Raw genomic sequence first — 22,148 nt, 5'->3', positions numbered from 1 at the left:
GTTAGACCTCAGGTCCCAAGTAGGAGGTTTTCTTGGTGGTCTCCAATTACAGGACGAAAAGGGCTAGCCCCTCAGGTTTCTCAACCCTGGCACTATTGACATTTGGAGCTGGAAAATTGTGGTGGGGGGCTGTCCCGTGCCTTGGAAGATGTTTAGCAGCATCTCTGGCCTCTACCCACTAGATGCCAGTAGTATCCAATCCCCCAGCCCCTGGATGTGACTATTAAAAATGCCTATAGACACTGTCAAATGTCCCCTGCAGCAAAATCACTCTGGGCTGAGAGCCACTGGCTTGACTTACCGTCAGCACTCCAGGAACATGGCTGCTGTGGTTCTAAGGAGGAGGGGGAGGATTATGGCGACAATACTGATGACAACTTCAGTATTCTGAGGCCAGATGAAAGCCAGGAGTTCCTGTGAACACTGAGGTTCTGTAAAGCACAGAAAGCCATAATTGAGTTGGACTTTGGCTTATCAGGCCCAGAGCATGGTTTTCCCAGGGGTCTTTAGTCCAATTAACAGGAACCAGATGAAAGCGAGGAGCCGTGATATACCATCCTCCCTCCGACTCGCCATGCACACACATACTCTCCCTGTCTCCCCTGGGACCTTGTTAAAACTTCCATCAGTTTTGCTGATAAACAGCTCCTGATCACCCATGAAAGGAGGCAACAGCGGACAGAGCTCAGGGATGGAGGCAGGATGCTTGGGTTCTGGCTCTGCCCCTGACTTCTCTGGTATGGAGCCTGGATCAGCCACATGGCCTCACCGAGCCTGGTGTCCTGGTCTGCCAAATGCCTGAGGACAGGATGGATGCCCCATAAGCCCCTTTTTCCCTGGACTCTGTGTCTCAGGTTGGATTTTCATGCCCAGCCAATGAGCTGCCAGCAGTAACCGCATCCCTGCCCTCAAAGACAGCTCTCCGGTTTACCCCCACAGCCTCTCACTGTTATTGCTATTACTGCATCGATCCCTATATCCGCTCAGTGACACCTTTTTTAGATTCTTTGAACATAAAAAAATTAATTCCCACTTTTGCATTTGTTTCTTCTGCCTGCAATACTCTTTCTGGTGAGCCAGCTCCTTTTCGTTATTTGGCTCTCAGCTCAAATGCTGTAGGAAGTAATCAATGTATGGTATTACTGTGGATATCATCTATTACTATTAGTATCATGATCATTGCTCTTCTTAGGCTGGGGAAGCACAGGGGCTGGGAAGCCCAGAGGAGGAGGCTTAACGCAGCCTGAGCAAGCTCAGGGGAAGTTTTCTAGGAGAGTAAACCTCTCCATTGAGTTCAGAGGCTATGTTTGGGCTTTTCCCGTTGCCTCCTGGGTTGATTATTTTATTTTATTGCCCATCAAATACCAAATCTCCAGTGTACTCAGGACAGTTTCTTTTTTCACTCAAATCATCATAGCTCAAAAAAAATCCGCCCCCACCCCACCCCAGTATCTTTTTGGACATTTTGTGATGTCAAAGCTGCCTGCACACTTTCAGTATTGAGGTCAGTAATGTACGGTGCTCTGGGAAAGGTGTACTTGTTCTGTTTGGATTTTGGAAAGAAGGACAGAGTCATACTCAATGACATCCACTTTCCTTTTATCTTTGTACCCAATAGCCAGAGGGTGGAAGCAGAACCTACGTGAAACTCCTTTTAACTTTGGATAACGGTCTTTGTTCAGCCGGGTCCTTTGGGTTCTTGGGTGATGCCAGTTCTGTTTTTTTTTTTTTTTTGATTTTTTTGAGACAGGGTCTCACTCTCTTACCCAGGCTTGAGTATAGTAGCATGATCTTGGCTCACTGCAACCTTTGCCTCCCAGGCTCAAGCGATCCTCCTCTCTCAGCCTCCAGAGTAGCTGGGACTATAGGGGCGTGCCACCATACCTGGCTAATTTTTTAAAATGAAAACATTTTTTTTTTTTTGTAGAGACAGGGTTTCACCATGTTCCCCAGGTTGGTCTTGAACTCCTGGGCTCAAGCGATCCACCCGCCTCAGCCTCCCAAAGTGCTGAGATTACAGGCGAGCCACCATCGCCGCTGGGTGATGCCAGTTTAAGACAAGATACTGTGATTTTTTGGGAAATCACCGTAGGGGAATTATGACATCAAGGTGGGTTCAAAAAGAGGTTGAGATGAAAGAGCTTGTAGATTTCTTCATGAAGGAAGGACTTAGTGTCCAGTGGTCTTTTCTGAATATTCATGATGCCCATAAATGTGGAAAAAGGATTTAAAATGCACCCCTGGCCAGGCACTGTGACTCATACTTGTAATCCCAGTGACTTGGGAGGCTGAAGCAGGAAGATTGCTTGAGGCTGAAGGTCAAGGCTAGCCTGGGCAACGTAGCAAAACACCTTCCCTCCAAAAAATAAAAAAAAAAAATTCAGCTGCGCTTGGTCGTGTGTGCCTGTAGTCCCAGCTATTCCGGAGGCCAAGGCTGGAGAATCTCTTGTGCCTAGGTGTTTGAGGCTGCAGTGAGCTATGATCATGCCACTGCACTCCAGCCTGGGTGGTAGAGCAGGACCCTGTCTCTAAGAAAACTCCAACCCTCACCCCCAAATGCACTCCTGTCCCAAAGGTTTCTGCACAGATGTTTAACATTCCTGTACTATGTATAAGGCACTGGTCCACGTTTACAGTGTGCTAGACACATCATGTGTGAGGAATTTCCATGGATGCCTTCCTTTTATTTTTATTACAACTTTCTAAGCTATGAGTTGCCCTGTCCCTTGCAAAAAGGGAGGAGATAGAATTCAGAGAGGTGCCTGGGCCTAGCAAAGGCTGCACAGGTTTGGTAGGTCACAAAGCCAGCATTGCGCTCAGGAACTTGGCGTGAAACCACCGCTACATACCGCCCCACCTTCCCGCCTCCCCTTGCCCTCCCGAAGGCTCTGAAAGAGCAAAAGGAAGGCAGCGTATTTGCTGGGAGCCCATGTGCTGTGCAGAAGCCGCCTGGCCAGGGGCATCCCACTGGTCTCTGCTGGGTCTGTCTGAAAGCCCATGGACTTCAAGAGTTCAGACTGATTTTCAAGGGACGTAAACCCATCACATGGAGTGACCTGTTGTCCCAGGCAGCAGTACCTTGGCCTGTGCCCAGGTAAGGCTGGTGAATGGCTTCATAGCCTAGGAGTAGGTTGGATCCAAGGCAGAGGGTGAGAAAAGTGAGATGACCTAGGAAGGGCTGGAGACAAGGCCTGGGGTCTGAAGGAGCACCCCGCTCTCTAGGGCTCTGGAAAGGGCTGATTGGCATGCCGATGCCACCTCCAGCTTGCTCTGTGACATCAGGCAGCTACTGGCCTGACCTCCGTGGGTCTCTGTAACAGGAACGCTGCGACAGTACCTGCATCTTCCTTAGACGTTGGCGTTGAGGACACAGTGAGGTGATGCAGATAAAAGCTTGCAGCTCAGCCCTGCTGTATTCTCTGTGCTCAACAAATGTCAATTGCTACTTTTGTTGATGACGCTGGATCTGTAGCTTTATCTGCAGCCATTAGCAAAGAAGAGGGGGGCATTTCTTTGTTGAAATAAATTGCCTTATAGCTCTGGTTTCCTCCCCTAAAACATGTGGATGTGGACACGGTACAGGGTTTTTTTTGTTGTTTAGTTTTTGTTTTTGTTTTTTGAGATGGAGTTTTTGCTCTTGTCTCCCAGGCTGGAGTGCAATGGCACGATCTCGGCTCACTGCAAATTCTCTCTAATGGATTCAAGCCATTCTCCTGCCTCAGCCTCCCCAGTAGCTAGGATTACAGCGCATGTCACCACGCCCGGCTAATTTTTGTATTTTTAGTAGAGACGAGGTTTCACCATGTTGGCAAGGCTGGTCTCGAACTCCTGACCTCAGATAATTCACCCGCCTTGGCCTCCCAAAGTGCTGGGATTACAGGCGTGAGCCACTGCACCCGGCCACAGTACAAGTTTTATAGTGAGGGGAAAACCACCCTCAAGTATCTTAAATCGTGCTCTTTTGAAGATAGAATGAGGTTAGCTGTCTCTAGAGGTTATGGCAGTCAAGAGATGATGACATCTTAGTGTGCAGTTGACCTATGCATTCAGCTTTAACCAGCATTTATTAAGTACCTCCTGTGTTCCTGGACTGTGTGGGGTACTTGGCTGTGTGGCCTTTGGCAAGTGAATTCACCACTCTGAGCCATCACTTCCATGTGTGGAAATTCAGATAATAACTGTCCCCACCTCTTGGGTTGTTTGGAGGATTAAGCGAAATCAAATATACAAAGTCCAGTGTCTTGCGTGGAGTTATTGTGGGTGCCTGATAACCAATACCTTGCCGTTATTATTATTGGGTAATAATTATTGTTACTAGTAGGTGTCCTTACCTATATGATTTCATTTAATCCTTCCAGCAGTCCTGCAAGCATTTTTCTCCCCCTTGCTTTCAACTTGACTTCATTTTCCCAAGCTGTCTCCTGTATAAATTAAGTGCCTGGCGTTCCTGCCCCCAATTTATAGATGAAGAAAGAAGGGCAGCCGCCAAGCAACCTGGTTCAGGTCTCAAAGAGGCAGAGAAGAGGGGCCCGGGGCTGTCCTGCCCCTGCTTCTAGCAAGGTGGGCCGGGTTGGAGGTTTCCGCCCACGTGGAACAAGCAGGAAACTTCTCCTTGAGGGAAAGAAATTGCTCAAAGCTGTTGGAGAGATAGCATCAGTTAAGAACCAGGATGGAAAAAGAAAGAGCTAAAAAATAATCCAAACTTCCTTTCCAAGTACATTTATTGAGAAAGAGAAGGGGGGAAATGAAGCAAGTTCTGCCCAAACAGACATGATTTAAAGTGGCAAGGGCATATTGATAATAATATCAGCGTTTCTTGCTCTGGGGGAGGTATTTGGATTTTTCATGCTCTGCCGGTTTCCCCAGGAGACAGGAACATGGAGGAAGTTGGATTTGGGGACATGTCACATCTCTTTTCTCTCACAGCCAAGAAATCTATTTATTTAATTAAATTTCCTTGGAGTTTGGTTTTTCCTTTGAGCTAATTTTCTCATCTGTTTCCCTTCTTTCTCAAGGAAAATGAGGCAGAATTTTATCAGTAGGCAGACTTTATCAATAGAAATGACAGTATTAGTAATAATAATAGTAAAAATCATCATAAAACCCAAACAGTATCATGTCTTCCGTGATCTCTGGTTTGTGGCCGGAGTTGCAACTGTCTTCTTAGAGGAATCGGTTACTAACTCATAGCTTAAATTTGCTTCTCTCCACATCTGCCTCAAGGGCTTGAGGCTTGAGGTCTGATAGAGTTCTGAGAAAATCTTTTTAATCATCTGGAAACGATGCAGGCTTTCTTAGGAGATGGTATATTCTTTCTCTCTCTCTTTTTAAATGTTCCTCTTCTATTCTAGCCGGGCTGGCTATTCTTTTAATTTAATTTTATTTTTAATAATTTCAACTTTTATTTTTTGACTCGAGGGTACATGTACGGGTATATTGTATGACACTGAAGTTTGGGGTATGGATGAGCCCATCACCCAGGTAGTGAGCATACTGCTTAATAGTTAGTTTTTCAGAACTTGTCCCCCTCCCTCCTCCTTCTTTGAGGAGTCCCTAGTGCCTTTTGTTCCCATCTTTATGACCATGTGTACCCAATGTTTAGTTCCTACTTTTTTTTTTTTTTTTTTGAGATGGAGTCTCGCTCTGTTGCCCAGGCTGGAGTGCAGTGGCTTGATTTCAGCTCACTGCAACCTCTGCCCCCCGGGTGCAAGGGATTCTCCTGCCCCAGCCTCCCGAGTAGCTGGGATTACAGGCATGTGCCACCATGACTGGCTAATTTTTGTATTTTTAGTAGAGGCGGAGTTTCACCACATTGGCCAAGCTTGTCTCGAACTCCTGACCTCAAATTATCTGCCCATCTTGGCCTCCCAGGGTGCTGGGATTACAGGCGTGAGCCACTGCGCCCGGCCCAGCTCCTACTTGTAAGTGAGAACATGCAATATTTGATTTTCTGTTCCTGCGTTAATTTGCTTAGGATAATGCTGGCCAGCTATCTTTAGAGGAAAATAGAGGATGACTTGCTAAGCATGAGCCTCTCTGCTTTATGCCACTTTAACATGTGTTGAATAGTCTAATCCAGGAGCCAGTGAACTAGAGTGGGCTGCCTAGTTAAAGTTTTACTGGGACACAGTCACAGCTAATCATGTATACATTGTCTGTGGCTGCCTTTCTACTAAAATGGTTGAATTGATTAGTTACAATAGAGACTGTGTGGTCCATGAAGTCAAGATCTTTACTGTCTAGTCCTTTACAGAAAATGTGGACCTCTGTCCTAGGCCTTGACTGTGGCCCTCTGTTGTTTTTCATCAGTTTCTGATCTGAGTGCTTGTAAACAAGTAGGCCCATGTACTTATTCATTCATCAAGCGTTTTGGGAACCCTTTCTTTGTACCAAGCCCCATGTTAGGTACAAGAGGTTTAGAGATGAGCGCATGTACTTCTTGTCTTTAAGGTATTATCATGATGCAGTAAGATACAGAGAACTGTGTCAGCTGCAGTGGTGGCATAGAGGGTGAAACAAGCACTGTTTTGGAGGCTGAGCATAGGAAAAGGTTAGGGAAGCCTTTAGAGAGAAGGAGATATTTGAGTTGGGTATAAAACCAGAACGTTACCAGTTGGTTGGGGGAACATGTCTGCTCAGGCATAAGGAAAAGCCTAAAGTGAGGCACGTAGTTGTGATAAAGCATGAGTTGGAAGTCAACCTGGATGATGATTAGGGAGATGAGAAGAGGAGATGAGGTTGGGGAGGTAAGTGAGAGGTTATATGGGAAGGATTCTAAGGACAGAAATGGTGACTCTTATGCCTTCATCTTCCATGCTGATTAGCTTCAAGGAGCAACTTAAGGGGTGGTGTGTGGTTGACTGAGTTCATCATACTGGAGTTACCCCAGGGTCACCCCATCTGCAGGTAGCTTTGAAGCTGGCTGACCTGGACCCAGTTGGCTGTCCCAGACTTTTCAGAACCACTTCATCATTTTGGAATTGACTCCCCACCTTCTGAGGCCAATGGGAATGTGAGCACTAGACTTCTCCAAGGCACGGTTCTTGTTTTCACAGTGTGACACAGATGGCAGTTGGGAGGCTAGCTAAGGGACAAGGACCTAGAGTCTGGTGCATCCCACAGAGGGTCTTGGAAAGTTTCAGAGGGACATCCAGGTAGTATGGATACTGGATACCTTTCGGGGGCCTGAGGCCAGGGCTGAGAGGGCCCTGAATTAGCAAGATAGAGACCAGTCGGCCTTGGGTGCTGTCTGCCCTTGTAACTCAGGACAGCCTGGCCGCAAGGGCAGGTCCAGGGTTTGTAGATTTGCTTTCATAAAAGGGCTTAGTGATCTGTGATTCCTTATCTGGGAGTGGGGATCATTATAACACACACTTCTTAGGATTATGTTAAGTATGTAATGAGTTATAATATATAAAGCAAATACTTGATATACAGCAAGCACTCAATAAAAATGGTTTAGTAGTCATTTGTATGGCTACTAATGGTTTACTATTCAGGATAGCACGTTCCAAAGGATGTTGAGGGATTTTACTTGCTGCCATGTTCTGGATATTACATAACACCAGGATTCTACCTAAACTTGGCTGTGGCTTTCTGTTTTTGCTGATCATATGTTGAGACAAGTGATTATGAAGCAGACTGTGGGATGTATTGTTTCAGGGAAGAGTTGGTGTTGAGCTGACACCTCCCGAGTGTTACTGCATGCCAGACACTGAGTAAGCCCTGGGGACACAGCGGTGGACAAGTAGTGCATTGTCCCATCCTCATGGGGTTTGGTGATGGCCCTGGAGTTAATACAAGAAGTAGCCAGAGCCCTGGGCTGCTCTGTTCCTTGGTGTTCAAGTCTGTGAAATAGAAATGATGTGAGTCCCTGCTACATTTTTTCTCCCCAGGAGATAGGGAAGATAATATGAGATAATGGTTTGGGTGGGGATTTAAAAAGCTGAATTGTGGAAGGGTCATACATCAGAATAATGCCAGAGTGATGAGTACAGACTCTGGAATTAGTTGGCTGAGGTTTGAGAACCAGCTTTGCTGCCTACTAGCTGTGTGACCTTGTACAAGTTACTTGACCTCTCTGTGCTTTCATCACCTTCTATGATATGAGGATGCTACTACTACCTCATAGGGTTTAATGAGTTTATACCTCATAGAATTTAACGAGTTGTAGGACACTGACATATCAAAGTGCCCAATATTTATCACTTACATATCGTGTTAAATATTGTAAGTGCTAAATAAAGAAATTATCCAAGATATCATTAGTAGCAACCAACATCATTGATCAACTATTTGATCTGTGATCAACTATTTGAAACCAAGTTGACATTGATCAACTATTTGATCTGTGCCAGGTACTTTGCATGGGTTGTCTAATTTATTCCTCACGATGACTTTATGTGGTAATTATGATTATCCTGATTGAATGGATGAGAAAACTGAGGCTCAGAGTTAAGTCACAGCCAAAGGCACACAGCGAGTAAGTATTGGAGCCAGGTCGTTTGACGACAGCGCCTGAGATCTTAACTCCCATCCCAGCCCTGTGTAGATGAGGTGATTTTAGAGGCAGGACATGTTTACCAGGTGGAGGTTCAGCTTATAGATGGGAAGTCCTGCGGCTGCAAAGGGGATCTGGCTCCGTTTGGTTTAGTTTCTCCGAAGATCACCCAAGTCCAGTCTTTCTTCCTCAGACTTCTGGGAGCGGGTACGCCTTCTTTTTTCATTTCAAAAAGGCAGACTTCATTCTCTTTTCCTCCTCCTCCTATTCAGTTTTTACAATGGCTTTTGGAAGTCAGGGGCAGAGCTCAGAAATCCCAAGAACACATCTATAAAAGAGAGAGCTACTGCCTTTTTTTTTTTTTTTTTTTTTTGAGACAGGGCCTCACTTTTTTGGCTAGGCTGGAGTGTGGTGGTGTGATCTCAGCTCACTAGCTGAGACTACAGGCACATATAGTCACCATGCTAGGCTGATTTTTTTGTATTTTTTTGTAGGGATGGGGTTTGCCATGTTGCCCAGGCTGGTCTTGAACCCCTGAGCTCAAAGCAATCTGCCCACCTTGGCCTCCCAAATTGCTGGGATTACAGGCATGAGCCACTGCACCCAGCTGTCCATGATGTTTAAACAAAAAGTGCAGGAAAACTGGAGCCCTCATCCTTGAGTCAGTTCTCTCTCTCTGGGTGTGTGTGTGTGTGTGTGTGTGCGCGCGCGCACGCGCGCGTGCGCATGTGTGTATATTTTTAAAAAGATCTTGCTAAATGCTAATACCTGCGTCTGCTAATGTCAGGCAGTGCTTCACAGAGGTCACCCTTCACACTTCATGTGTCTCTTGCTTGTCATTCTCTGAATATTTTGAGAGTGGAAGGCTTGACCCTCTCTCTAAGCAGCAGTGTATTTTAAATGGTTTTTTTGTTGTTGTTTGTTCTCCTATTAGAGTGTTTTTTCCCCTTAGTCTTCAAAAAGATCTTTTTTTCCCTCCTTCCCATTGCCCAGTAGCCTGACCCTGCCTTTCTTATCACAGACAGTATAACAGGAACAGCTAACATCAACCCCCAGGAACGGGATGTTGCCACAGCTCTGGCTGAGGCTGCAGAGCAGAACTGCTGTGGGCTTTGCAAAAAGAGAATTGAAGTCCTTTAGCACCTGGGAGGGTATACGTCTTCTTTGCAAGGCTTTGTGGGCTTTGACTGATGGTGGCTGAGCAGAGGTGGATCCAGAGAGGTCAAGGTGGTAATTTTCCTGAGCATGGATCAGAAGGAAGTGGGGTGAATTCATTCATTCATTCATTCATTCATTCATTCATTTATTCATTCATTCCTCCCTCCCTCTCATTCTCTTCTGTTTCTATCCATCTCCCCTTTGCTCTTTCCTTCCTTCCATCCATACACCCACCCATTCATGCATTTATCCATCCATCCATCCACCAACCCACCCACCCACCTGCTCACCCATCTACCCACCCACCCATCCACCCACCCATCCACCCACCTGTTCACCCATCTACCCACCCACCCACCCATCCACCCACCCACCCACCCATCCACCCATCCATGCATCCATGCATCTATGCATGCATGCATGCATCCATCCATCCATCCATCCATCCATCCATCCATCCATCCATCCATCCACCCACCCACCCACCCATTTATCCACCTACCCATCCATCCATCTATCCATTCTTTCATCTGTCCATCCATCCAACTAATATATTGACACTGAGCCCCTTCTATATCCCAGGCACTCTGCTGAGTGCTGGAGATTTAGAAATGATGAGCAAAGCTCCTGCCTTTGTGGACTGAACTATCTAACAAGGGAGACAGACAATAAACCATTCAGCAGAAAGATGAGATGATTTGAGAATCTGACAAACACTGTGAAGAAAATAGTGAGGGAGCCATGTTAGCTAGCTAGGGTAGTTAGGGAAGGTCTTTCTGACAAAGTAACACTGAACTGAGATCTGAAGAATGCAAAGGAGAGAAGGGATGGCAGAAAGAGTGCTCAAGACAGAGGGAATTGGTTACATGAAGAAGGAAAGTATTTTTTGCTTGGAAAACTAACCAGAGTTCTCCATAGCTGGAACCACTACATTTATGCCCTGACCCATGCACCTATCCATCCCCACACACATTTACCCACCCATGCCCCCAACCATGCACCCCCATCCATCCATCTGCGTACGTACCAATCTTCCATGCGCACACCCATCCACGCACCCATATATACAATCCACGCACCCATCTTATGTCCGTCTGCGTACCCATCAATCATCCACTGACAACCTAATATGTGTCAGGCGCTTTGTTTTGAGATGGAGTCTTGCTGTCACCCAGGCTGGAGTGCAGTGGCACAATGTTGGCTCACTACAGCCTCCGCCTCCTGGGTTCAAGCAATTCTCCTGCCTCAGTCTCCTGAGTAGCTGGGACTACAGGTATGCGCCACCACGCCTGGCTAATTTTTTTTTTGTATTTTTAGTAGAGACAGGATTTCACTATGTTGGCCAGGCTGGTCTCAAACTCCTGACCTCAAGTGATCCACCCACCTCAACCTCCCAAAGTGCTAGGATTACAGCTATGAGCCACCGCTTCCGGCTTTGTCAGGCACTTTGTTTAAAATTCTTTTAAAATAATTTTTTATCGATGCACAATAGGTGTACATAATTTCAGGGTACATGTGATAATTTAATACATTCATATAATTTGTAAAGATCAAATTAGTGTGGGAGTATCCATCACCTTAAATATTTGTCTTTTCTTTATACTAGAAATATTTCAATTATTCTCTTCTTGCTATTTTGAAATGTACAATAGATTCTTGTAGCCTATAGTCACACTACTGATTTATTGAATACTAGGTCTTATTTTTTCTATCAAACTGAATATTAGTACCCATTAATCAACTTGTCTTCATACCCCCTCCCCCTGCCCCTTCCTAGCCTCTGGCAACCACCAGTCTACTGTCTATCTGCATGAGACCCACTTTTTTAGCTGCTTCATAGGAGTAAGAATATGTGATCTTTGTCTTTCTGTGCTTGGTCTATTTCACTGAACAAAATGACCTCCAGTTCCATCCATATTGCTGCAGATGACAGGATTTCTTTCCTTTTTATGGCTGAATAATATTCCATTGTGTATATATACCACATTTTCTTTACCTATTCATCCATTGATGGGTACTTAGGTTGTGTCCATATTTTGGCTACTGTGAATCATGTTGCAATGAACCTGGGGGTGCAGGCATCCCTTTGATATACTAACTTCCTTTCTTTTGGATGTATACCCAGCAGTGGAATTGCTAGATCAGATGGTGGTTTTATTTTTAATTTCTTGGGGAAACTCCACACTGTTCTCCAGAGTGGCTGCCCTAATTATATGTCAGGCACTTTGGATATCAAGGTGAATCGGAGAGACCTCTCTCTTCTCTTACTTGATCTCCTATCAGTATGTGCAAGGAGACCACTGACCACTTCTTCCTTTCGGAAATGATATATTCTCTTGGTTTCCAAGAAAGCACACTCTCCTGGTGTTCCTCCTACCTCTTTGTCCTCTCATTAGATGTATCACCTGCATCTTAAACTTAGCATCATGCCTAAAACTGAATTGCTCCTCTTTTCCCTACAGTTGCCCTTCCACCTGATGTTTTTTTCTTCGTAGTAAATGGTAGCACCATCTCTCTAGATGTTTAAGTTGGAAACCTGGGAGCCTCCTGATTCCAGCCCAACCCTCACTCCTCAAATGCTATATGTACTCAGCTCACGTTCATTTTATCTTCAAATTGTATCTCAAACCTGCCTATTTCTCATGACTACAACCCCAAGCTTTTGCCTGGATGACGGCAGCAGCCTCCTGTCTGGCCTCCTTGCATCCATTCTTGCTCCCCTTCAATGTCTTCTGGACTTGGAACCAGATTCATCTCTTAAAATCCCAAAGCAAATCATGTGACTCTTGCTGGAGACCCTCCATCTACAAGACCCAGTCCACTCCTTCCTACCTCGGCAGCCACATTTCCTGCTATTTTCTGTCTTACTCCACGCCCTCCAGCCACACTTTTTTTTTTTTTTTTGAGTTCCTTGAATGCCATTCTCACTTCAGGACTTTGCATATATTGTAGCCTCTGTCTGGAACATTCTTTTCTTTTTCCTTAGCTGATTCTGATTGGACTTTCATATTCTGGCTTAAATGTATTTTTCTTTGGAAAGCCTTCCTGTCCCTGGTCCAAAATAGCACTTCTCTGTTTTCTCTTGGGATAACCCTTTTCCTTTTCTTGGTAGTACATGTCCCAGTTTTTAATCACACACAGACGGTCCCTGACTGTCAGCTTAGGATTTTTCTACTTTATGATGGTGTGAAGGCAATACACATTTAGGAGACAATGTCCCTGAAGTTGTGAATTTTGATCTTTTCCCAGGCTAGCAATATGTAGTATGGTACTACTGTCTCATGATCCTGAGCCAAATCATTTAACACAAACTCCACTTTATAGTCAAGTGTTGAATATCTCATGTAGTTTAGGGATTACTGTACTGAAAGTGTTCTGAGCACATTTAAGGTAGGCTAGGCTGCGCTATGATGTTTGGTAGGTCAGCTGTATTAAATGCACTTTTAACATAAGGGTATTTTCAACTTATGATTTGTTTATCTGGACATATCCCTTGGTAAGTTGAGGAGCGTCTATTTATTTGTGTGTTTATTTAACATCTGTGTCATAATGTTACAGGAAAGGGGTCTGGGTCCAGACTCCAAGAGAGGGTTCATGCATCTTGTGAAAGAAAGATTTCAGGGCGAGTCCATAGAGTAAAGTGAAAGCAAGTTATTAAGAAAGTAGAGAAATAAAAGAATGGCTACTCCATAAACAGAGCAACCCCAAGGGCTGCTGGTTGCCCATTTTTCTGGTTATTTCTTGATGATATGCTAAACAAGGGGTGGGTTATTCATGCCTCCCCTTTTTAGATCATATAGGGTAACTTTCTGGCGTTGCCGTGGCATTTGTAAACTGTCATGGCGCTGGTGGGAGTGTAGCAGTGAGGATGACCAGAGGTCACTCTCGTCGCCATCTTGGTTTCGGTGAGTTTTAGCCGGCATCTTTACTGCAAACTGTTTTATCAGGAAGGTCTTATGACCTGTATTTTGTGCCGACCTCCCATCCCATCTTGTGACTTAGAATGCCTAACTGTCTGGGAATGCAGCCCAGTAGGTTTCAGCCTCATTTTACCCAGCTTCTGTTCAAGATGGAGTTGCTGTAGTTCAAATGCCTCTGACAATAATACTTCAGACTCCTTGAGACCAAAGACTATGTTCTTTTGTTCACCACTGTGTCCCTATTGTCTCTCCCAGAGCCTGGCTTCCAATTAATATTTGTTAAAATAAAATGAAATGTTATCAGGCAGCTTAGATCTTATAAAAATATTGTATGTCCACATAAAAAGTACAGTTGACCTTTGAACAACAGAGGGGTTAGGAACACCAACTCCTCACACATTGAAAATTCACATATAACTTTTGATTTCCCCCAAAACTTTACTAATATCCTACCATTGACTGGAAGCCTTACTGATAATATGAAGTCAGTTAACACATAATATATATGTTATGAATATATGTATTCCTATAATGAGGTAGAGAAAAGAAACTATTATTAAGAAAATCATAAGGAAGAGAAAATATATTTACTGTTCATTGAGTGGAAGTGGATCATCATAAAGGTCTTCATCCTCATGCTCAGTAGGTTGAAGAGGAGGAGGAAGAGGAGGGGTTGGTTTAGCCATCTCAGTGGTGGCAGAGTCAGAAGAAAATCCACATATAAGTAGACCCATGCAGTTAAAGTCTGCATTGTTCTAGGATCAACTGTGTACTAGGTGGGAAGCTCTAATAAAAATAATTCAGACAATAATAGTATCTAACATGGATTAATCATTCTATGCCAAGCATTGTGCTAGTGTCTTATAGGCATTATCTCATTTAATCTTCCCAACAACATTATGAACTAGGTGCTGTGACTATGTCTATTTTACAGATGCAGAAACTGAGGCACAGAGAGGCAGTCATTTGCCCAGAGTCTCACAGAGAAGGAGTGACAGAGGATCTGAACCTAGACTTGTCTGGTTCTCAAGTTTTTGCCCCTTAACCTTGAGTCTTCAGGGCTTTAATGTAAGAAAACCTCAGCAACAGAGACTCAGTAACATGGCTCTTCCAGAGGTCTTGCCTGAGAACTTGAAAGTTCTCTTGCTTTGAGACAGGGAGTAGAGCAGATGGACCACATGTAGGCTTCTAATACTGGTGTGTTTTGAAAGGTCCTGAATTGCTGGTAGCACCTGGATTTTTTTTTTTTTTCTTCACACTGACTCTGACTGCTGCCAGGTTTTGTTGCATATTTGAGGTCACTGTAAGTCGGTGAACCTCTGGGTTGTCAGGGAAGGAGGGAGGTTCTTTGGTGTTGGGTGATGTTGGGTGGTGTTGGGTCGGAAGATGACCTCGACATCTGCCCGAAGTCTTCCTATTTCTTCCTTTTCCTCCTTCCCCAGGGTCTGGATCCAGAGCCTGGTTTTCAAATTGCAAGATAACGATCTGATTTAGTGATTTATCTGATTAGGCTTAAATGTATTTATTACATGCTTAAACATATTCCAGTGAGCTCTGAAAACGAACCGCAGGTCTGTCCTGGGCTGAATTTCCGGGACCCACTGGAGCAAGTTCAAGAAAAGCATAATCTACTTAGAGGAAAACAGAACCAGACCCTAATCCGATCAGCATCTGCGTTAGGCAGAACATCCCCCCCCTCCTGTCGATAACCTCGGTGCCCCCAAACCTTTATCTGGAGTTTAGAAGAGATCTCAAGGGGCAGTCTTCAGGGGGTCCAAAGTCACCTCAACTTCAATGCTGCTTTGGTTTCTCCCGCTCATAGAACTGGGTAGAGGGGAACCCTTAGCTGTCTTCTAGTTATTTTTTTAAAGTAACATTTCTTTCTCTTTTTGATATTAAAATCATTTTTGTTTGGGAAAATTTTGAAAAATGAAGAAATACATAAAAGAAAACCAAATCACCCATAATGTTGCTCATATTCGCATTTTCTGGTGAGTCTTTTCAATATTTAAAAATGCTTTCAAAATTACCCAAGCAAAGGGATTACATTTTAATTATAATACCTTTCAGGCTTTTTCCTATGCATTTTTAACAAAACAGAAATGGTATAAAATTATATTGATTATCTTATGCCCTTTTTCCTTCTCTTCTCTTTTTTTGGAGGGCCATGTCATTAATTTTTGAAAATATCACGCTTAATAGCTACACCCTGTTTTCTTCCTGTGAACAGGGGAATTTGCATAAGTATTGGGTTTTGGTTATATTATGCTTTTTGGTTTTTCTTTTTGCTATTGTTTTTTGAGCGAGTGATTATTTTTGCTATTATTGACACTACTGCTCTGAATACTTTTCTATTACCTATTCTCATTCCACTTCTTTTGAACATGAGATATTTTTTGACAGCTTAACTGAGATATAATCAAGATTTAATAAACTGCCCAGATTTATAGTATGCAATCTGATGAGCTTTGACATATGTAGATACCCAGGAAACCATTACCATAAATCAAAAGAGTGAACAAGGCTTTTACCCCCACCATGCCCTCCAGCATCTTTGTTCTGTGTATTGAGATAACCTCACCAGGTCTAGGAGGCTTTCAGTAACCCTGCATCCCTATGAGGTGCCTAGGACACCCTTTAGGGCATGCCCCTCACTTAGAAGATGCCGTAGTAGATGTTTGCTGGATGAAAGAATGCAACTTAAACTCTGCTGGGTATGTAGATACCTACCTGGTGTACACCTGCAGTGACGGGGAACTTACTCCCAAATAACTCAGTCCCCTTCCATAGCTAGCTTGTTCTGGGTGGTCAGTCCTTCATTGAGCTCAAACTGGCCTTATTTCCTTCAGCCTGATGCTATGTATTTTGGCCACAGTGAGGGAGTAGTACAGACCTAGCCCCTAATCTCATGGAGCTCATGGTTTCTTGGTGGGGATGGACATTGAACAACTAATGATGTAAATCATGATTGAACACCAGGGTAAGCAATGCTCTGGAAAAAAGGGGTGTAAGAGCTATAAGAACTTGTGATGGGGAGTTGGTGTTTTGGGGGCTGCCCTGGTCAGCAAAGCCTCCATATCATGCTTCATGATAGCCTTTTATGCATCTTCGTGATTTTCTCTTCCCTGGTGTAAACATTTTCAGTTGCTTTGGCCATGTCTCCACTGGGCAGGATTTTCAGATTCTTCATCTCCCGCCTGCTTTTTTGTCATCCTTGCACCTGCAACTGGGGAACATTAAGATCCCCATCTCCAAGGACATTTGCCTAATCATGCAGCCAATGACAGCAGGCGTTCCTCCTCCTCCAGCCACAGAATGTTTTCAGCAGGATCAAAGGCTGGTTTAGAAATGACAATAACCACCATGAAAACCCCGCCACCCATGAACATTTATGACATGCTTCTCAGGTGGCACGCCCTGCACTAAGTACTTGCCATGGGCTCATTCACTGCATTCTCCCTGCCACAATATGAGCTCAAACCTCTGAGCCAACCTTTTACCCATAGGCTGTGCTGTGAGTTGTTTGTGTCTCTTAGCTCCCTTCTTTCTCATAGCAACCTTGCCAGGGAGCCATTTTTATTCTTCTCACTTTACAGATGAGGACGTTGAGGCAGAGAGAGGTTAAGCAATGCGCCCTAGGCCACACAACGTGCCCTAGGCCACACAAACACTCAGAGTCCTTGGCTGCAGCCTCCGAGCACATACTGTCTCTGCTGTGGTTCCCATTTCCCAGGTGAGGGGATTAAGGATCACTGATCAGTGGGGCAGGAAATCTTCCCAGGGCCAAATGGTGACATTAGGATTTGGCCCTAGCAGTGTGACCCCAGAGATTGCCCTTTGATCCCTATTCTACTCTCTACCTCTGATTTGCGGGATGTATTGGACAAAGCATTGGAACTTTTCTTTTTCTTTTCTTTTTTTTTTTGAGACAGAATCTCGCTCTGTTACCCAGACTGAAGTGGAGTGGTGTAATCTTGGCTCACTGCAACCTCTGCCTCCTGGGTTCAAGTAATTCTCCTGCCTCAGTCTCCCAAGTAACTGGGATTACAGGCACACCCCACCACGCCTGGCTAATTTTTGTATTTTTAGTGGAGACGGGGTTTCACTGTGTTGGCCCAGCTTGTCTTGAACTCCTGACCTCAAGTGATCCACCTGCCTCAGCCTCCCAAAGAGCTGGGATTACAGGTGTGAGCCACTGCGCCCAGCCTGGAACATCTTGAAGAAAGGGATTTGGTTGGGGGAGATCCCAGCCACTGTGGGGAAAAGGAATCTCTCTTTATCCATTGTCATAGCCTCCTGAGGTCTAATTCAGGTCTTGTGTATAGCATGTTTTTAATCAATGTTGGCACACAAATATGGGGCCAGGGGTTAGGGGCCATTAATAGCAAGAGTTAATAATATTATATTATTAGTATATATATAAATAATATTATAAGGTAATATTATCATAAGGTCAGATCCTGGAGCGGGGTCCTTCCTTTAAGGAGGGGTGAGCTGGCTGTGGGAAGGTAGCTTGTTATCAGCCGAAATGTGTGATCTGGAGTAAGTGTCCTGCCAACCTTTTCCTTTTCTATTTATTGAGTCATTAATTAGAGCCATCTAATTTCCCGTGCTGTTTTTACTTGGGAACATCGGTGTTGGGGGGTATTGAGAGAGAGAGAGAGAGAGAGAACAAATCATTATCTCTTATGACACACTCAAAGTCTAATGAAGTTTTGCTAGAATGGTTTTGAAATTCAGATGCAAATAGACAGTAGGTCTTAAGGGACTGCTCTTTGTCAGCAAACTTTATTTTCCAGAGGAAGAGAGACTTTCACGGAAAGGCTGTAACAGTCCTTAAATGGCTTATTGAAACTTTTTCATGAATAAGAGTTGGAGTTGGTTGAAAACTGAGTTCTGGGATTTCTGGAAAGATTTGGCAAAAGGACATTCCCGTCCCCTGGCCTGGTCATTGCACACAGAAATGCAGCCATCCAGCTGTTCATCTTTCCATCGACTTCTTTGGAAAGTCAAATGGAAAGAAGAAGCCGATGGAAAGATGAACAGTCAGAAGGATGTGCTGCCTTGTGTAATGGAATCACATGGGAATCCATCCAAACAGCCCTGGGTTGGAATTTCAGCTCTTTGCCACTTATGAGCTAATCAACTATGGGCAGACCCACTTTACTTCTGGAAGCCTTGTGGCCTTATCTGAAAAATGGGGGTGATGATTGTTCTTTGCCACAGGATGGTGTTGTGAATTAACCAAAATAATGCCCTGCCTTCTAGTAAACACTTAGTGGTGGCAGCTGTTACCCTGGGTCAGTTTCTGTGCTGTGCCCTGAGGATCCAAGGATGACCATGCCTTTAAGGATGACACAGGTTTCTAGAGGAAAGTGATGTGGAAATTAATTAGTATGATGAAGAGTTGTATCTGCTATGGTCCAGGGTCTGTGCCCTCAGCCATCATGGCCTTCCCAGGGTTCTATGATGACTAAGAAAAGACAAAGCCAGGTCACAGACACTTGTAAAATATTATTGCAACAAACCACTCCAAACTTTGTGGTGTTAAACAGTAACCTTTTTCTTATGCTGTGGAATCTGTGGATCAGCAGTTGGGACAGGACACAGAGTGGATAGTTTGTCTCTGCGCCATGATAGCTGGGTGCTGCAGTCATCTAAAAGCTCACCCATTCACATGGCTGGAGGTTGATGCTGGCTACTGGCTAAAACCTCAGCTGGGGCCGTCCGCAGAACTCCAGGTGGCTGCTTGGGCTTCCTCACAGCATGGTGGTTGGGCTCCAACAGTGTGTGATCCAACAGAACCTGGAGGAGGTGCATGGCATTTTTATAATTTAGCCTGGTAAGTCATATAATGTCATTCCCACCATTCTTTATTGGTTGAAGGAGTTACAAACTCCTGCCCAAGATCAAGAGGTGGCCTTCCCTGACTTTTTGGTTTACAATTGCAACCTTGCCCTCTTCTCACCTCCCCAACACACACACACACACACACACACACACACACACACACACACTTTGTTCTTTTTTTTTTTTTTTGAGATGGAGTTTTGCTCTGTTGGCCAGGCTGGAATGAAGTGGCACCATCTTGGCTCACTGCAACCTCTGCCTCCTGGGTTCAAGCAATTCTCCTGCCTTAGCCTCCCAAGTAGCTGGGATTACAGGCCCATGCCACCATGCCTGCCTAATTTTTGTATTTTTAGTAGAGACGGGGTTTCACCATGTTGGCCAGGCTGGTCTCGAACTCCTGACCTTGTGATCTGCCTGCCTCAGCCTCCCAAAGTGCTGGGATTATAGGCATGAGCCACCGTGTCTGGCCACCCCCCACACTTCCTATACGCCTTCCCACCATACTCTTTCATAGTACTTACTTTTTTTTCATATACTCTTTAGCATATATACTATTTACTTAATACTCACATTCTTGGTATAGAAACTCTGTGAAGATAATAATTTTGTCTATTTGATTTTTTACTGTATCCTGAGCATCTTGCAAAATGCCTAGTACATAGTAGTACTTGGTAACATTAATAATAAATGAATATTTATAAATGTTTTATTATGTACACGGTAGAGTGCTATACACACTATTCTGCATGTTACTTTTTTTTCTCATACATGTATCATGGAGACTGTTCCATATCAAGACATATAGAGTGATCTTGATCTTTTTCATGGCTTCCTAGTATTTAATTGTGTAATGATCCATAGTTTAACTGGTCTCCCATTGATGGGCATTGAGGTTGATTGCAATCTTTTGCTGTTACAAACACAGCTTCAGCAATATCTTTTAATGCATGATTTCACCTGTGTGAAATATAGAATTGTAATTGCTGGGTCAAAGGGCTTATGTGTTTTGCATTTGGATGGTCTTGCCAGACTGACCTTTGTGGCTAGGTCTAAGAGTGCTCTTTCCCAAGCTTTCAATGAGCCTTTCTGTTATTATGAGTGAGATTAAGAATGTTCATATATTTAAGAGCCATCTGTATTTCCCTTTCTGTGAGCCCTTTGGTCATCCCTTTGATCATTTTAGCACTGGATTGTTTGTCTTTTTATTGATTTGTAAGAACTCTTTACTTATTAGGATATTGGCCTTTTACTGTGACATGAGTAGCAAATATTTTTCCTCCTATAGATACTTATTCAGCTGGTCTGAGCTAGAGCCTGGAAATCTGTATCTTAAACATGTACTTGAGTGATTCAAGTACAGATGGTTCAGGACCCACACTTTGAGGGATCCTGCTGAAACTAGGGATCCTGCTGTGGTTAGCACAAGGCACCGAGGTAGAGTTCACTCTTCATGCCCCCTAGATGCCTCCCGAGTGCTCTCTGAATGGAGCCTCTGTGGAGGAATGCGGTTTTGCTGGAACATTGTAGGGAGATGAGATCTCCAAAGGGAACTTCTTTTTACCTGGTTGGGAATATTTTGAGGTACACGTTGTGCAGTTTATTTAATCTCTGCCCTTTGTCAGGGGTCTTGGTGTTTGGGAGGGGTTGTCACAGTAAAAGTGGCAGAGCCCCCCACCCCCTTTATCCTGATGGCAAGATGATTGACCACCACATCTCCCACCCCCATCCTCCCATGCTCCAGGCTCTTATTGATTTATTTTTAAGTGACATATAATAATTGTAGATATTTATGGGATTTTGACATATACAATGTATAGTGATCAGGTTAGGGTAATTAGCATATTCATCATCTCGAACATTTCTCATTTCTTTGTCTTGGGAACATTCAATATCTCTTCTAGCTATTTATTATTAACGGTATATACTATTGTTAACTGTAGTCATCCCACAATGGTATGGAACACTAGAACTTATTCCTCCCATCTGGCTATAATTTTGTATCTTTTAATAAATCTGTCCCTTTACTACTCTTCCCCCTATCCTTCCCAGCCTGATATCCTCTCTTCTACTTTTTAGTTCTATGAGATCATCTTTTTTGCTTCCACCTATAAGTGAGAACATGTAGTGTTTGTTCTTGGCTTATTTCACTTAATATGATGTCCTTCAGTTCTATCATGTTGCCACAGATGGCAGGATTTCATTGTTTTTGTGGCTAAATAGTATTCTGTTGGGTATATGTACCACATTTTCTTTATCCATTCATCTCTTGTTGGACACTTGGGTCAATCCATACCTTGGCTATTGTGAATAGTGCTACGATAAACCTGAGAGTGTAGATATCTCTTTGATAAGCTGATTTCTTTTCCTTTGGATAAATGCTCAGTAGTGGGATTGCTGGATCATATGGTAGTTCTACGTGTTGTTTCTAAAGGAACTTCCATACTGTTCTCCATAGTGACTGTACTAGTTTACATTCCCACCAACAATGTATGAGTTCCTTTTCCTCTGCATTTGTTATTTTTTGTCTTTCTGATGGTAGCCATTCTAAATGGTGTGAGATGATATCTTATTGTGGTTTAAATTTGTATTTCCCTGATGATTAGTGGTGCTGAGCATTTCTTCATATACCTGTTGGCCATATGTATGTCCTCTTTTGAGCAATGTCTGTTTAGGTCTTTTGCCCATTTTTAATCAGATTATTATTATTTTTTTGCTAATAA

General features: G+C 43.9%; 2 protein-coding genes across 5 annotated transcripts in view; one reads left to right on the top strand and one right to left on the bottom strand.

The window, feature by feature from the left end:
* The window catches only part of SUDS3 (SDS3 homolog, SIN3A corepressor complex component), a 1,028,644-nt gene that overhangs the window by 600,252 nt on the left and 406,244 nt on the right, over positions 1-22,148 (bottom strand). The window lies entirely within an intron of this gene.
* KSR2 (kinase suppressor of ras 2) overlaps positions 1-22,148 on the top strand; it is a 518,463-nt gene that overhangs the window by 135,605 nt on the left and 360,710 nt on the right. The gene's annotated exons all lie outside the window — the stretch shown is intronic.

This window comes from Macaca thibetana, chromosome 11, assembly GCF_024542745.1.
Source record: "Macaca thibetana thibetana isolate TM-01 chromosome 11, ASM2454274v1, whole genome shotgun sequence".
Taxonomy (NCBI): Eukaryota; Metazoa; Chordata; class Mammalia; order Primates; family Cercopithecidae; genus Macaca; species Macaca thibetana.
Note: the sequence above shows the minus strand (reverse complement) of the source record. Positions and strands in the feature narration are given on the sequence as shown.